Source organism: Rousettus aegyptiacus, unplaced genomic scaffold (assembly GCF_014176215.1).
Source record: "Rousettus aegyptiacus isolate mRouAeg1 unplaced genomic scaffold, mRouAeg1.p scaffold_m13_p_9, whole genome shotgun sequence".
NCBI lineage: Eukaryota > Metazoa > Chordata > Mammalia > Chiroptera > Pteropodidae > Rousettus > Rousettus aegyptiacus.
The window spans coordinates 89,040,762-89,052,771 of record NW_023416312.1 but is presented as its reverse complement, the minus strand read 5'-3'; the positions used below and the strand labels follow the sequence as shown (position 1 = coordinate 89,052,771).

General features: G+C 39.1%; 1 non-coding gene across 1 annotated transcript; it reads left to right on the top strand.

Moving 5' to 3' along the window:
- Positions 1-3,467: 3,467 nt before the first annotated feature.
- Positions 3,468-3,597, top strand: LOC118608164. Its single transcript, XR_004952956.1, has one exon. It is a non-coding gene; the product is annotated as a small nucleolar RNA SNORA33 (small nucleolar RNA).
- Positions 3,598-12,010: the final 8,413 nt, after the last annotated feature.

The window sequence follows — 12,010 nt, the reverse complement described above, 5'->3', positions numbered from 1 at the left end:
AGGGCAAAGGGAATAAGAAGTACAAATGGATAGTTACAAAGTAGACATGGAGATATAAAGTGTAGCATAGGGAAATTTTTAATAATGTTGCAATAAATATGTAAGGGGTAAGAGGGATACTAGATTTAGTGGGGTGACCACTTTGTGAGTTATATAGATCTATAATCATTATGCTATACAACTGAAACTAATATATTATTGTATGCCAACTATAGTTGAAAAAAATTATTGAAATGTATAATTTAAATATAAGCAACTAATTGTCTATTATATTTCAATAAAGCTAGAAAAAATAAAAAATAATTAAAAAAAAAACTCTGTCCAACATTTCTTGTAATACTGACTTGGTAATGATAAACTTCTTTAGCATATTTTTGTCTGGGTTAGTTCTTTATCTGTCCTTAGACTCTAAATTATAGCTTTGCTGGATAAAGTATTCTTAGGCGTAGATCCTGGGTTCTCATCACATTGAATATTTTGCGACAATCTCTTTTGTCCTGAATGGTTTCTTTTTAAAAACTAGCTGCTAGTCTTACGGGGGCTCCCTTGTAGGTAAGTAACTGCTTTTCTCTAGCCGCTTTTAAGAGTCTCTCTTTGTCTTTAACCTTTGTCTAGGTGTGGGCCTCTTTGGGTTCCTCTTCCTTGGGACTCTGAGCTTCCTGGGGTTGTAGGTGTATTTCCTTTACCAGATCAGGGAAGTTTTCCATCATTATTTCTTCAAATAGCTCTTCAACATATTGTTTTCCTTCCAGTATTCCTATAACACAGATATTTTTACAACTGATTGTGTCCCATAGGCTCCTTAAATTATTATTAGAGTCTTAGCCACTTTTTTCTTCTCATTCTGATTGAGCGTCCTTGGCTTCCTCATCCCATATCGGTGGTTCGATCCTCTTCTTTATCCACTCTGTTAATTCCCTCTAATATACTCTTCATCTCAGATAATGTGTTCTGCATTTCTGACTGGATCTCTTTTATAATTTCCATTTCCATTTTTATGTTTTTATCTCTTTGTTGAAGTTCTCACCAAATTCATCTATACTTCCCCTAAATTCATTAAATATCTTTGTAACTAGTGTTTTGAACTCTGCATCTGTTAGGTGGCTTGAGTCCAATATTCCTGAATCTCTGTTCTGTTCTCTCATATGGTTTCTGCTTCTTTGCCATTTTGGTTGCCTTTCTGTGTTTGTTTCTATGTACTAAGCAAAGTTCCTAAGTCTCCCGGTCTTATTAGCATGGCTTTGTGTAGTAGGTGTCCAGTGGCACAGTTTTGAGAGGGTTTCAGCTGCAGGGTAAGTTTAGCTCCAGCCTGTGCCCCTCCGGGGCCACCCGTTAACATTCAGCAAGCAATTCACAGATGCTGTGCTTATAGTTGCCTCAAGAGGCCATGCCAGAAACTGTGATCAGCTACCACCAGTGTGAGTCTTAGAGTTGGCTCATCAAGGAGCACTGAACTCACTGAGGATACAAATAGATGTGGCTTTCATGGGGCTGTGAGTTGGGGGAGGCAGATTTTCAGGGAATCTTCTGAGCAGAGCAATCTCTGTTATCCAGTTTGATGACATCTCAGCTATGACGATACTGTGTCCACACACTGAGAGTGGGGAGGGCTCAACAGAGGAACCATAGGTACCATCAGCACTTCTACCTGGGAGAGAGCCTCTGGCCCTATCTCTGACAACTCAGTGTCCCCTTGTAAGTCCCTGGTGCCCCGGAGCAGCTGACCCCATGCTCGTGCTCAGAGTGAGCAAGTCCATCAACGTAAAAATCCACTCGAAGACACAGCTCCTTTAAGAGGTGTCTGCAGCTGCCAGCTCCCACTGCCATAACCTCTGTCCCACTCAGCCGCTTAGGACCGGACAGCCTCATGTCCTCACCCTGTCCTACCTTCTACTGTTGCAGGGTGATTTGTTATTTCTCTCCCTAATTGTAGTGCCTTTGTTCATCTAGATCTCAGGTGATTTTGCTTGCTATTTGCTCCGTTTTTCTGTCAAAATTTTGATTTGATCACAAGAGGGATGAACAAAGCCTCTATCATCTATGCCATTTTTTCCTCTCTTTACTTTCTTTTTTTAATTAAAATTATTGGAGTGGCATTGGTTAATAAAGTTAAATAGCTTTTAAATGTACAATTCAATAATACCTCACATGTATACTGCATTTTGTGTTCACCCAAAGTTAAATTTCCTTCCGCCACCCTATATTTGATCCCATTTACTCCTATCTACCTTTCCTCTCCCCAATGTCCCTCTGGTAACCACTAATCCACTGTCCATGTCCATGAGTCTCTATTCATTTGGCACGTTTGTTTGTAGATTTTAGTTTTATATCCCACATGTGATTGAAATCATATGATTTTCATCCTTTTCCGTCTGACTTATTTTGCTTATCATGATAATCTCGAAATCCATCCATGTTGTCATAAATGGTGGTATTTCATCTTTTCTTATGGCTGAGTAATATTCCTTTGTATATATGTACCTCATCTTCTTGATCCAGTCATCTATCAATGGACACTTTGGTTGATTTCATGTCTTGGCAACTGTGAACAATACATTGTTTTTAATCCGTTTGATTGTCAAAAGAATATTGTAATGATAACATCCTTTCCTAGTGAGGATGCAGGAAAAAGAACACTGATAAATTGCTATTCATGTATAAATTACTAATCTTTTGGGAAACAATTTCATCATATTTATTAAAACCAAAAATTCACATTACTTTAACTTGATGACTCCATTTCAGAAAATCTATCTTATAGAAATGAAACAACCATATTTATATAAATATTATTTATATAAATTTATATAAATTATTTATATAAATATTATTATAGAGCAGTATGTAGTGTCAAAAAAACGTGGTGTGATATATTGTAAAAGTGAATAAATTCTTCCATTAAGAGGTGGATTCTATTTCTTTATCCCTTTAACCTGGTTTGGTCATGGGACTTTTTTGACCCATAGGACCATTAGCCCATATGATCCAAAAAGAGACTTCAAAAGTTCCTATGCATTGGAGTTTGATCGTTTGCTTTCTTTGTAAGCTTAAGATCATCACAGGAATTATCCTAGCCGGAATACTGGAGAGACACATGTGTACCTGTCAGTCCTGTCACTATGGCCAATAACTTGCCAACTGTCAGTGCTATGATGGAGGTCATCCTGGACATCAAAGCTTCTGTTAATATTCTAGGATATCATAGAAACAAGAGTGATGAGATGACTTGACCCAGATGAGAAACACTTCCCAGCCAACCCATAGAGTCATAGGAATTAATAAATAATTGCTGTTTAAGCCACTAAATTTTAAAGTGGTTGGTTATATGACAAAAGCTAACTGATATGGTATTTTTTAAAGCTAACTAATATAACTGGAAACAACATGATTGCCCATCAATAGGGGGAATACTTGAATAAATAGTGGCATGTTATGGGAAATTATGCAGCTATTAAGAAGAGTAAGTTAAGCTGGCCAATGAATCTGCTTAATTGAATGCATTTCTGCAGAAATGTAGAGAAAGCTGGCAATAGTAAAGCCATGTTACGAGACTTAAAGACATTGATGTCATTGAGGTCCCTGAAAATGGCTACACGAAGAAAAAAAAGAGTAAGTTAGATATATTTATTGATTATCCTTTGTTTCTGCTTCTCTAACTAGATTGTGAGTTCTTGGAGGTAAAGAAACTTGTCTCTACCTTTGTTGATTTCCACCACAACACAGTGGGAGCTCAAATATTAGTTGATTCATTTGATTGCCTTACAGTTTTCTTTTTTAAAAGTGAAATGAGTAGCCTTTAGTTAGAAGAATTATTCTACTACTATAGTCTCAAGAATGCACGATCTGGCAGAATTAACTTGGTATGTCTGCCTATTAAAATTATAAGAACTTATTTGGCAAAAGTGCAAATATAATGAACAATCATTTGATCCACCATGGCTGACTTCATGAGCATATTATCAGTTCAGTTATGCAGGGCCCTGTAATCAGAAGAGCCCCACATTTGGGGGTCAAAGCTCTGTGGTCACAATCTAGAAATTCTTAATAATTTTATCCTTGAAATTGTATTTTGTAAGTGAATTCAGTTCACATGTGGCCTATCATTCCACCTGGCTGAGATAGGTTCTCAGCCACAGGATCGGGATCCAGCATAATGATGTAACTAGCTCGACATAAATTGTACTATGGTGCAGAGGGGAAAAAAGATACATATTATTTCAATGCAAATAGAAAAGCCATGGCATTGTGGAAAATAACAGTGTTGCTAAATTTTGCTTGTGGCGGGAGAATGAAATAAGCACATTTGACAATGGACCAGACAGTAGCTTTTGCTAACTGTTTGTCTTTTTTTTCCTTGCAAAAAAATCAGCTTTTGCTTTTGTTAATATTTTCTATAATTTTTATATGTTTATTCCTTTTTTGCTATTGTCTTTCTATTATATTTTCTTTGTCATTTGATTTCACTTTGTTGTTCTCCTTACTATTTGGATAAAATACTTGATCTACATACAACAAGGTGCCTTATTAACACAAACAATTCTCTAAGTTACCTAGCCTGATGTCATACTTAACCAATTTTCTGGAAAAGGTGGAGAGAGTTCCATAACTATATGATTATGGTTGAACTTCAATTTGAAAACAGATTTATGCAGGAAAAAAGAAACAGTTAAACCCCAAATATGGAGTGACTATTTCACACCAATCATATGCTGTTACAATGCATCCTACTGTGAATCTATGACCACTGCTTTGTTGTTAGGTCTTGTTATCTCTTTGTTATTTTAGATGACACCATGTTCCCTGCTCACTGTAAGACGTAAAGCAGTGCTGGTTGTTTGGTGGCACGGACAGTGCTGTTGCTTAGAACACACATAAACCTAATCAAGCGGCTCAGAGAAACTTACAGACACCTGCTCCTCAATCTGATGTTCAGTGTAGGCTAGCAGTTAAGAGCATGGGGTGTAGTTTCACACAGACCTGGTGTGATTCTGTTTCTTCCAATTATTAGATGAGTAATTCGCTGGCACTTTCCTTACTCGCTTTCTTGTTTGTAAAAAAATAGAGATAATAATAAGAACTTTTACTTACAGTTATTTGGAGTTTTAAAATAAATGAGTCACTTTCTCTGAGAAGCCTTCTCTAACACACAATCAACTGTGATTATCCCTGTTATTTTCCCTTATTGCACACAATTATTTTCCTTTAGAGCACTCATCTCAATTTGTATCTATATATTTATTCGTATATTTATAGATAAGTTTGCTTAAAATTTGCCTATCCTACTAGGCTGACTATTAATTAATGAGTACAGGGACCATGTGTATTTTGTTCATAACTTTATACCTACACTGGACACATAATAGTTGCTCAATAAATATTTGTAGACTGAATAAACAAAATGCTTACTATGCATTTAAATTAATAAAATAGCCAACTCAAGAACCAAAAGAAATATAAAAAAGGAATGGTCATTTCTTTTCTTATTTGGCATATGGTGGCCTTGAACTCTGTCAGCCAATACTTGGTTAATTTAAGCACTTTAAGTCTCAGCAGGGTTTAGTGTCAGGCTTACTTTATTTCATTGCTCATTCATTTTCTAAGAGCCTCCTTTTGCTCTTATTTTCTCTACCTGACACTTTCTGATCATTGGGAGAACCACAGCTTCGGGTCTCTGGAGGAAGTCTCCCTTAAGGAAGAGGACTGGCCCTTGCATAGACTCAATATTAGTCCATTTTTCCTGGCTCTTTTTCTACTTTTATATACTGAAAGGCTGTGTGTCATAGAGTGCTTCTGACTGAAATATGAAGATGGTGGACTAGGTAAAAGCAGGGTTCACATCTTCTCAGGTCTGCATTGAAATTACAAAAAAAAATTATAAAATAATCAACATGGAGAATCACCTGAAGTCCAGCTGATTGTAACATGTATGCCTGATAATATAAAGGAGCCGCATCAAAGTTGATAGGAGAGGCAAAGTCACAAATCAAGTTGGACCTACACTTGTGAGTGGTGGAGGATCACCAGGAGGGAGAACGAGGCTGCAGAGGCCCCACTGAAGGAGAGAGGGATCCTAGCCTCATTCAGGGTTTCTCCAACCCAGGGTCCCAGCCCAGGGAAGAGGAGTTCCTGAAAACTCTGAATGTAAAAACCAGAGGAGATCCCGGCCATCTGGGTAAGTTAGAAGGAGACTGCAATCCCAGATACTGATACTCCTATAAAGTGCCTACACAAAGGCTCTCTCACCCACAGACACGCATCCGGGGCACCAGGGGTGGATCAGAGGCTTGCACAAGATTCATAAGAGGGAAAGACTATATTTCCTGGAGCCTGAATGAGTGCTGGACAGGTCGCTGCTATCGTGCCTTAGTCCGGGGCCCCTCATGGGGCAATCTACAGACCACCAACTTGCCTGTGCAGATTTCTCCCCCTACAAGGCCAATTGATAAGCTACATTGAATGGCCTGAGGAGATCAGACCACCTCAGGAAATTGTTTTTTGATTGCCCGAGGCAGCTCATTGCTGGGAGGCTGCCCTGTCCTGCCCCGTTTCAGTGCCAAACATTTGCAGCAGGCAGCTGAGTGCATCTTGAAGACAGTTCCAGGCATATCACTGCTGCCAACACAAACTCGGGCGGATCTCATGGATGTGTGGGCCAGTCCCAGATAGCAGCTTGTCTTGGTGTGATTTGTGAATTGTGTGTGAACCTTCAAGCAGTTACCAAAGTTGAAGCAAGACTGAGGCTGTATTGATCTGACTGCAATTGTCTCTCTGAGACCCTGCCATACCCAATCCACGAATTGCCCAAGGAGGCCCTTTGACAGAAAACTGCCACTGCCCTGTCCCTCCCCTGGGTCTCGCATTCCACACAGGCAAAAATCTTTGGCTAGCACAGCACAGGCATTGTGGGGAAATCAGTCGCAGGCAGACCTCTACTGCCTACAAGAGCTGCAATATCATGTGGGAGGATCAGAGGGGTCTGTGGGACTGCCCCAGATGGCAGCTGGTCTCACTGTGATCTGTGATTATAGCGGGTATGTGTGGGAACAGAAGTTTCGGCAAAACTGATGGTGTATTTTTCTGGCTGCCCCTGTTTCTCTGAGATCCAGCTTCACCCAAGCCACAAAGTACCTGTGTCCTGTTGGCAGGTAGCTGCTCCTGCATTGCCCCTAGCTGGGGTTGTGCATTCTGTGTAGTCAACAGACCTCTGCCACTGAAGAGAGAAAATTTCAGGGAATAAAGTGAAAAGAAGATCAGTGCTGCCAGCATATCTCAGGGTGTGGCATGCCCATCAAAAACGGCAGTAGGTCCCACAATGATATGTGACTTCTGTGGGAGCCCACAGTCCCAGATCTGGCAGCAAATCTGGTGCTGTATAAGCCTGATAGCCCCATACCTCACTGAGATGAAGCCACACCTAACTCATAGATTACCTGTGGCAAGTCTGCTTATAGGCAACCCAGGCCCAGCCTGTGATTCCTTGGGTCACAAATTCAACAATGAACAGCAACACTCAGTTTGCACACCCCACACAAAGCCCATGCATCTGGAAGAAGCTTTTGGTGGCAGGGCACGAACTTGTGCCCACGAGCTTCGGTAATACTTGAACAGAGCTTGGGTGTTTGCAGACCCGAGGTGGGCAGCAGCTGGTCTTGCTATGATCCGAAACTTGTAGAGGGAGCCACAGACACAGTGCTGGCATGTAAACTGACACTGCAATGGCAGGGGGAAATTTGCTCAATAGATCCAGTTGACTCCCAGGGTGCCAGCACCATCCAACATGCATATCACAGAGAGGTTCTGCCAGTTTCAGAGACTCACAGGCAACTGACATGCAGTGTCAGATCTGGAGGAGCACTGGTCCCTCTGCTAAACTGCCTCAGGCCTGGTATGGGGATAACCAGACTGTGGCCTACAGTTTGTCTCTTCCACTTAAATATAGATCCAGCACAGGCAGCAAACATCTGTAGATTGCTTTGTAGTGCCCACAAACACATCCAGAGGCTGGCACTAGAACCACAACAGAGCAACCCCTGACTAGCCCCATAAATGATATACCCAAAAGGTGGTCTCAACAAGTACACAAGCCTGCTAGGGCAAAGCTCACTCAGTGGCACAGCCAATTCCCAGTTAGTCAGCCCGAGCGTTAATTTCTACCTCTGACATGCTAACATAAATAAGGGCTTAGCTACAACAGAAGAACATACATAACCCACAAAAAGAGCATGTCAATAGCCTCCAGCATAGAGAATCAAGGAGAGTGCACCACTGGGCCACACAGAACACCTTCCACATAAGGCCATCTGGCCCAGGCTGAGAGACGAAAGAAATATTCCTAACACATAAAAATGAACACAGAAAGGCTAATAAAATGAGAAAACAAAGAAACATGCCACAAATGAAATAACAGGAGAAAACTCCAGAAAATAAGCTAAATGAAATGGAGGCAAGCAACCTACCAGAGATAGAATTCAAAGTAATGGTTATAAGGAGGTTTAATTAGCTAAGGGAGAGAATGGGTGAGTTCAATGAGAATCTCAACAGAGAGATAGTAAGCATAAAAAAGGACACCGAAACCATAAAAAAGAACCAGTCAGAAAAGCAGAATACAATAACTGAAATAAAGAATACACTAGAAGGATTCAACAGTAGATTGGATGAAGCAAGACATCAAATCAGCAAGGTGGAAGAAAGGTAATGGAAAACAACCAATCTAAAGTCTCAATAAATTTAAAAAGATTGAAATCATATCAACCGTCTTCCCCGATCACAGTGGTATGAAACTAGAATCAACTACAAGAAAAAACTGGAAAACACACAAACACATGGAGGCTAAATATGCTGCTAAAGAATTAATGGATTAAGAATGACATCGAGGAAGAAATCAAAATATACATAGAGACAAACGAAAATGAAAATGGCTCAAAATTTATGGGACACAGCAAAAGCTGTCCCCAGAGGGAAATTCATCTTAATACAGGCCTATCTCAAGAAAGTAGAAAAGGCTCGAATAAACAATCCAATTTTACACTAAAAAGAACTAGAAAAAGAACAGCAAAATAAGCCAAGTGTGAGCAGAAGGAAGGAAATAATAAATATCGAAGTGGAAATAGACAAAATAGAGTTTAGGAAACCTATACAAAAGATTAATGGAATGAAGAGCTGGTTATTTGAAAAGATAAACAAAATTGACAAACCCTTAACCAGACTCATCAAGGAAAAAAGAGAGAAAACTCAAATAACATCAGAAATGAAAGATAAGAAGTAAGTATAGACCCCAGAGAAATAAAAAGATATAAGAAAATACTCCAAGAAATAATATGCCAACAAATTGGACAATCCAGAAGAAATGGATACATTTCTAGAAACATACGATCTCCTATGACTGAGGCAAGAAGAAACAGAAAATCTGAACCAACCAATTACCACCAATGAAATTGAATCAGTAATCAATAACCTCTCCAAAAACAAAAGTCCTGGACCAGATGGCTTCATAGGTGAATTTTACCAAATATTCAAAGATGAATTCACACCTAATCTTTTCAAACTATTCCAAAAAAAATTAATATCTATTCTTCTCAAACTATTCCAAAAAATTCAAGAATATGGAAGGCTCTATAACTCCTTTTATGAGGCCATCATTACCTTGATTCCAAAATCAGGCAAAGACATTATTTAAAAAGAGAGAAAACTATAGACCAATATATCTTATGAACATTGATGCAAAAATCCTCAACAAAATATTAGCAAACCAAATTCAGCAATACATTAAAAATGTCATACACCATGATCGAGTTGTATTTATTCTTGGGATGTAAGGTTGGTACAATATCCATGAATCAATTAATCTGATACACCACATTAACAAATCAAAAAATAAAAACCATATGATCATATAGATAGATGCAGATAAAACGTTTGACAAAATCCAGAACCCATTCATGATAAAAACTCTCAGCAAAGTGGGAATAGAAGGAATATACCGCAACATAATAAAGGCCATATATGACAAATCTACAGCTAACATAATACTCAATGGGGAAAAACTAAAAGCATTTTTCTTATGATCAGGAACAAGACAAGGATGCCTACTTTCAACACTACTCATCAACATTGTATTGGAAGTCTTAGCCACAGCAATAAGACAAGAAAGAGAAAAAAAAAAAGCATCCTAATTGGAAAGGAAAAAGTGAAACTCTTGTTATTTGCCAATGACATGATACTATATATAGAGAACCCTATGGATTCCACCAAAAAAAAAAACTGTTAGAACTGATCAATGAATTCAGTAAAATAGCAGGTCACAAAATATTCAGAAGTCAAAGGCAATTTTATACACCAATGATGAACTTAAGAAATTAAGAAATCAATCCCATTTACAGTTCCATCAAAAATTATAAAATACCTGGGAATCAAATTAATCAAGGAGGTATATAGAGAGCCAGATCTGTGTTGCCGATCCATTGGCAAAGCCATGCTTGACTGTGTTGCAATCTGCCAAAGTCAGAGAAGCAAACAAAGAATAGGCAGCTGTTTGTGGTTTAACACAGATAACCAGGTATAGACAGGCCTTCAGGAGATTATTGTTGTCAGCAAGTTTCAAGTCCTGAGAAGACTCCCACCCCTCCTTGACCTTTAGGGATATATAATAAATGCGCTGAGCTTACCTTGGGGACACTGTATCTCCATCATAGTGCAGTGTCTCAGCTTTCCTATATTATGTCTCTGTGTTTTTCTTACTATGTCTCTGTGTTTTTCTTAATCCTCTGTCGCTCCCCCCTCAGGTTAACCCTATAGTCATGCAGGTCGCAACAGGTGGCATCCAACATGGAACCTAAGTACAGGGGAACTCCATCCATCCATTCATTGAGAACTCCATCCACCTATCCAGATGGAAGCACACTCCTGGGGGACTCGTCCAGCACTTAAGAAGTGTAAGGCGAGGAGTGGATTGGTTTTACTGAGTATAAAATACAGGAAATTCTGGATCCCAAGAGAGGATCCTTTATGTGCAAATGCTTAAGGCTCTGCTTAGAACTAGAGGCTATAAAGTGAAAGGAGAGCAATTAACTTAGTTTTTACAATTTGCACAAGAAACTTGCCCCTAGTTACCAGAAGAAGGGACAGTGAGTAGTTAGACCTGGGAGAAGATTGGAAAGCAACTCTGAGGGTGCCATACCTCTTGGGGCTTGAAAAGACCCCATGTTTACTTTTTCCTTATGGACTTTAATAAGGAATTGTCTCGATACTACCTGAAAGGATAAGAGACTCCTAGGGGTAGTTGATGAAGATTTGGTTGCTGCACTGCGAACGACTTTGGAGGGGCCTGAGGAACTTCATACTCCTCCACTGCCTTCTGCTCCTCCGCCACACTACCTCCTGAGTATGAGCAAGAAATGGAGAGGGAAGCTCGCAAGGATCAGCAGGCTAGGGGAGAAGAGGACAGTCAGGAATGGACTTTAACCGGCTGAGTTGGCACCCCCAAGGAAGTTACAAATACTGATAATGGGGAAATATGAGTATGTGCATGATCTCTGATCTATATTTGTCTGTGTTATATGTAATATGATGGTTCAGTTAAGAATTCTAATTATTATAGAAAGGAAAATGTATGCTTTTGGTAACAGAAGATATAAAGTATAGAGATTTATTTTGAAGGAAATTAAGAGAAAAGTGTCTTAAAGGTAGTTATTTCTGAATAAGTAAAGAAGCAAACTGAAGGAATGAAGAAACTGGTAGAAGGTTTGGAAAGAAAATCCTGAGAGGAAATTTTATGTGATTAAGCTAAACAGGATTGGAAATTCAAATGCCAAAAGTAAGCTAAAGCAAAATTAAAGTTGTGTCCTAATGTTTCTTAGACTATTACTCTGTTAGTGATGTTATGAAAAAGTTTTCTGAGTAGAAATCAAGGATTCTGTGCTTAATCAAAGTAATTTCTGTGTTTTATGTTGCCTTAACCAGTTTTCTGAGGCCTTTAGAAAATAGACTAGCATTACCCCAAAGTCTTAGAGTC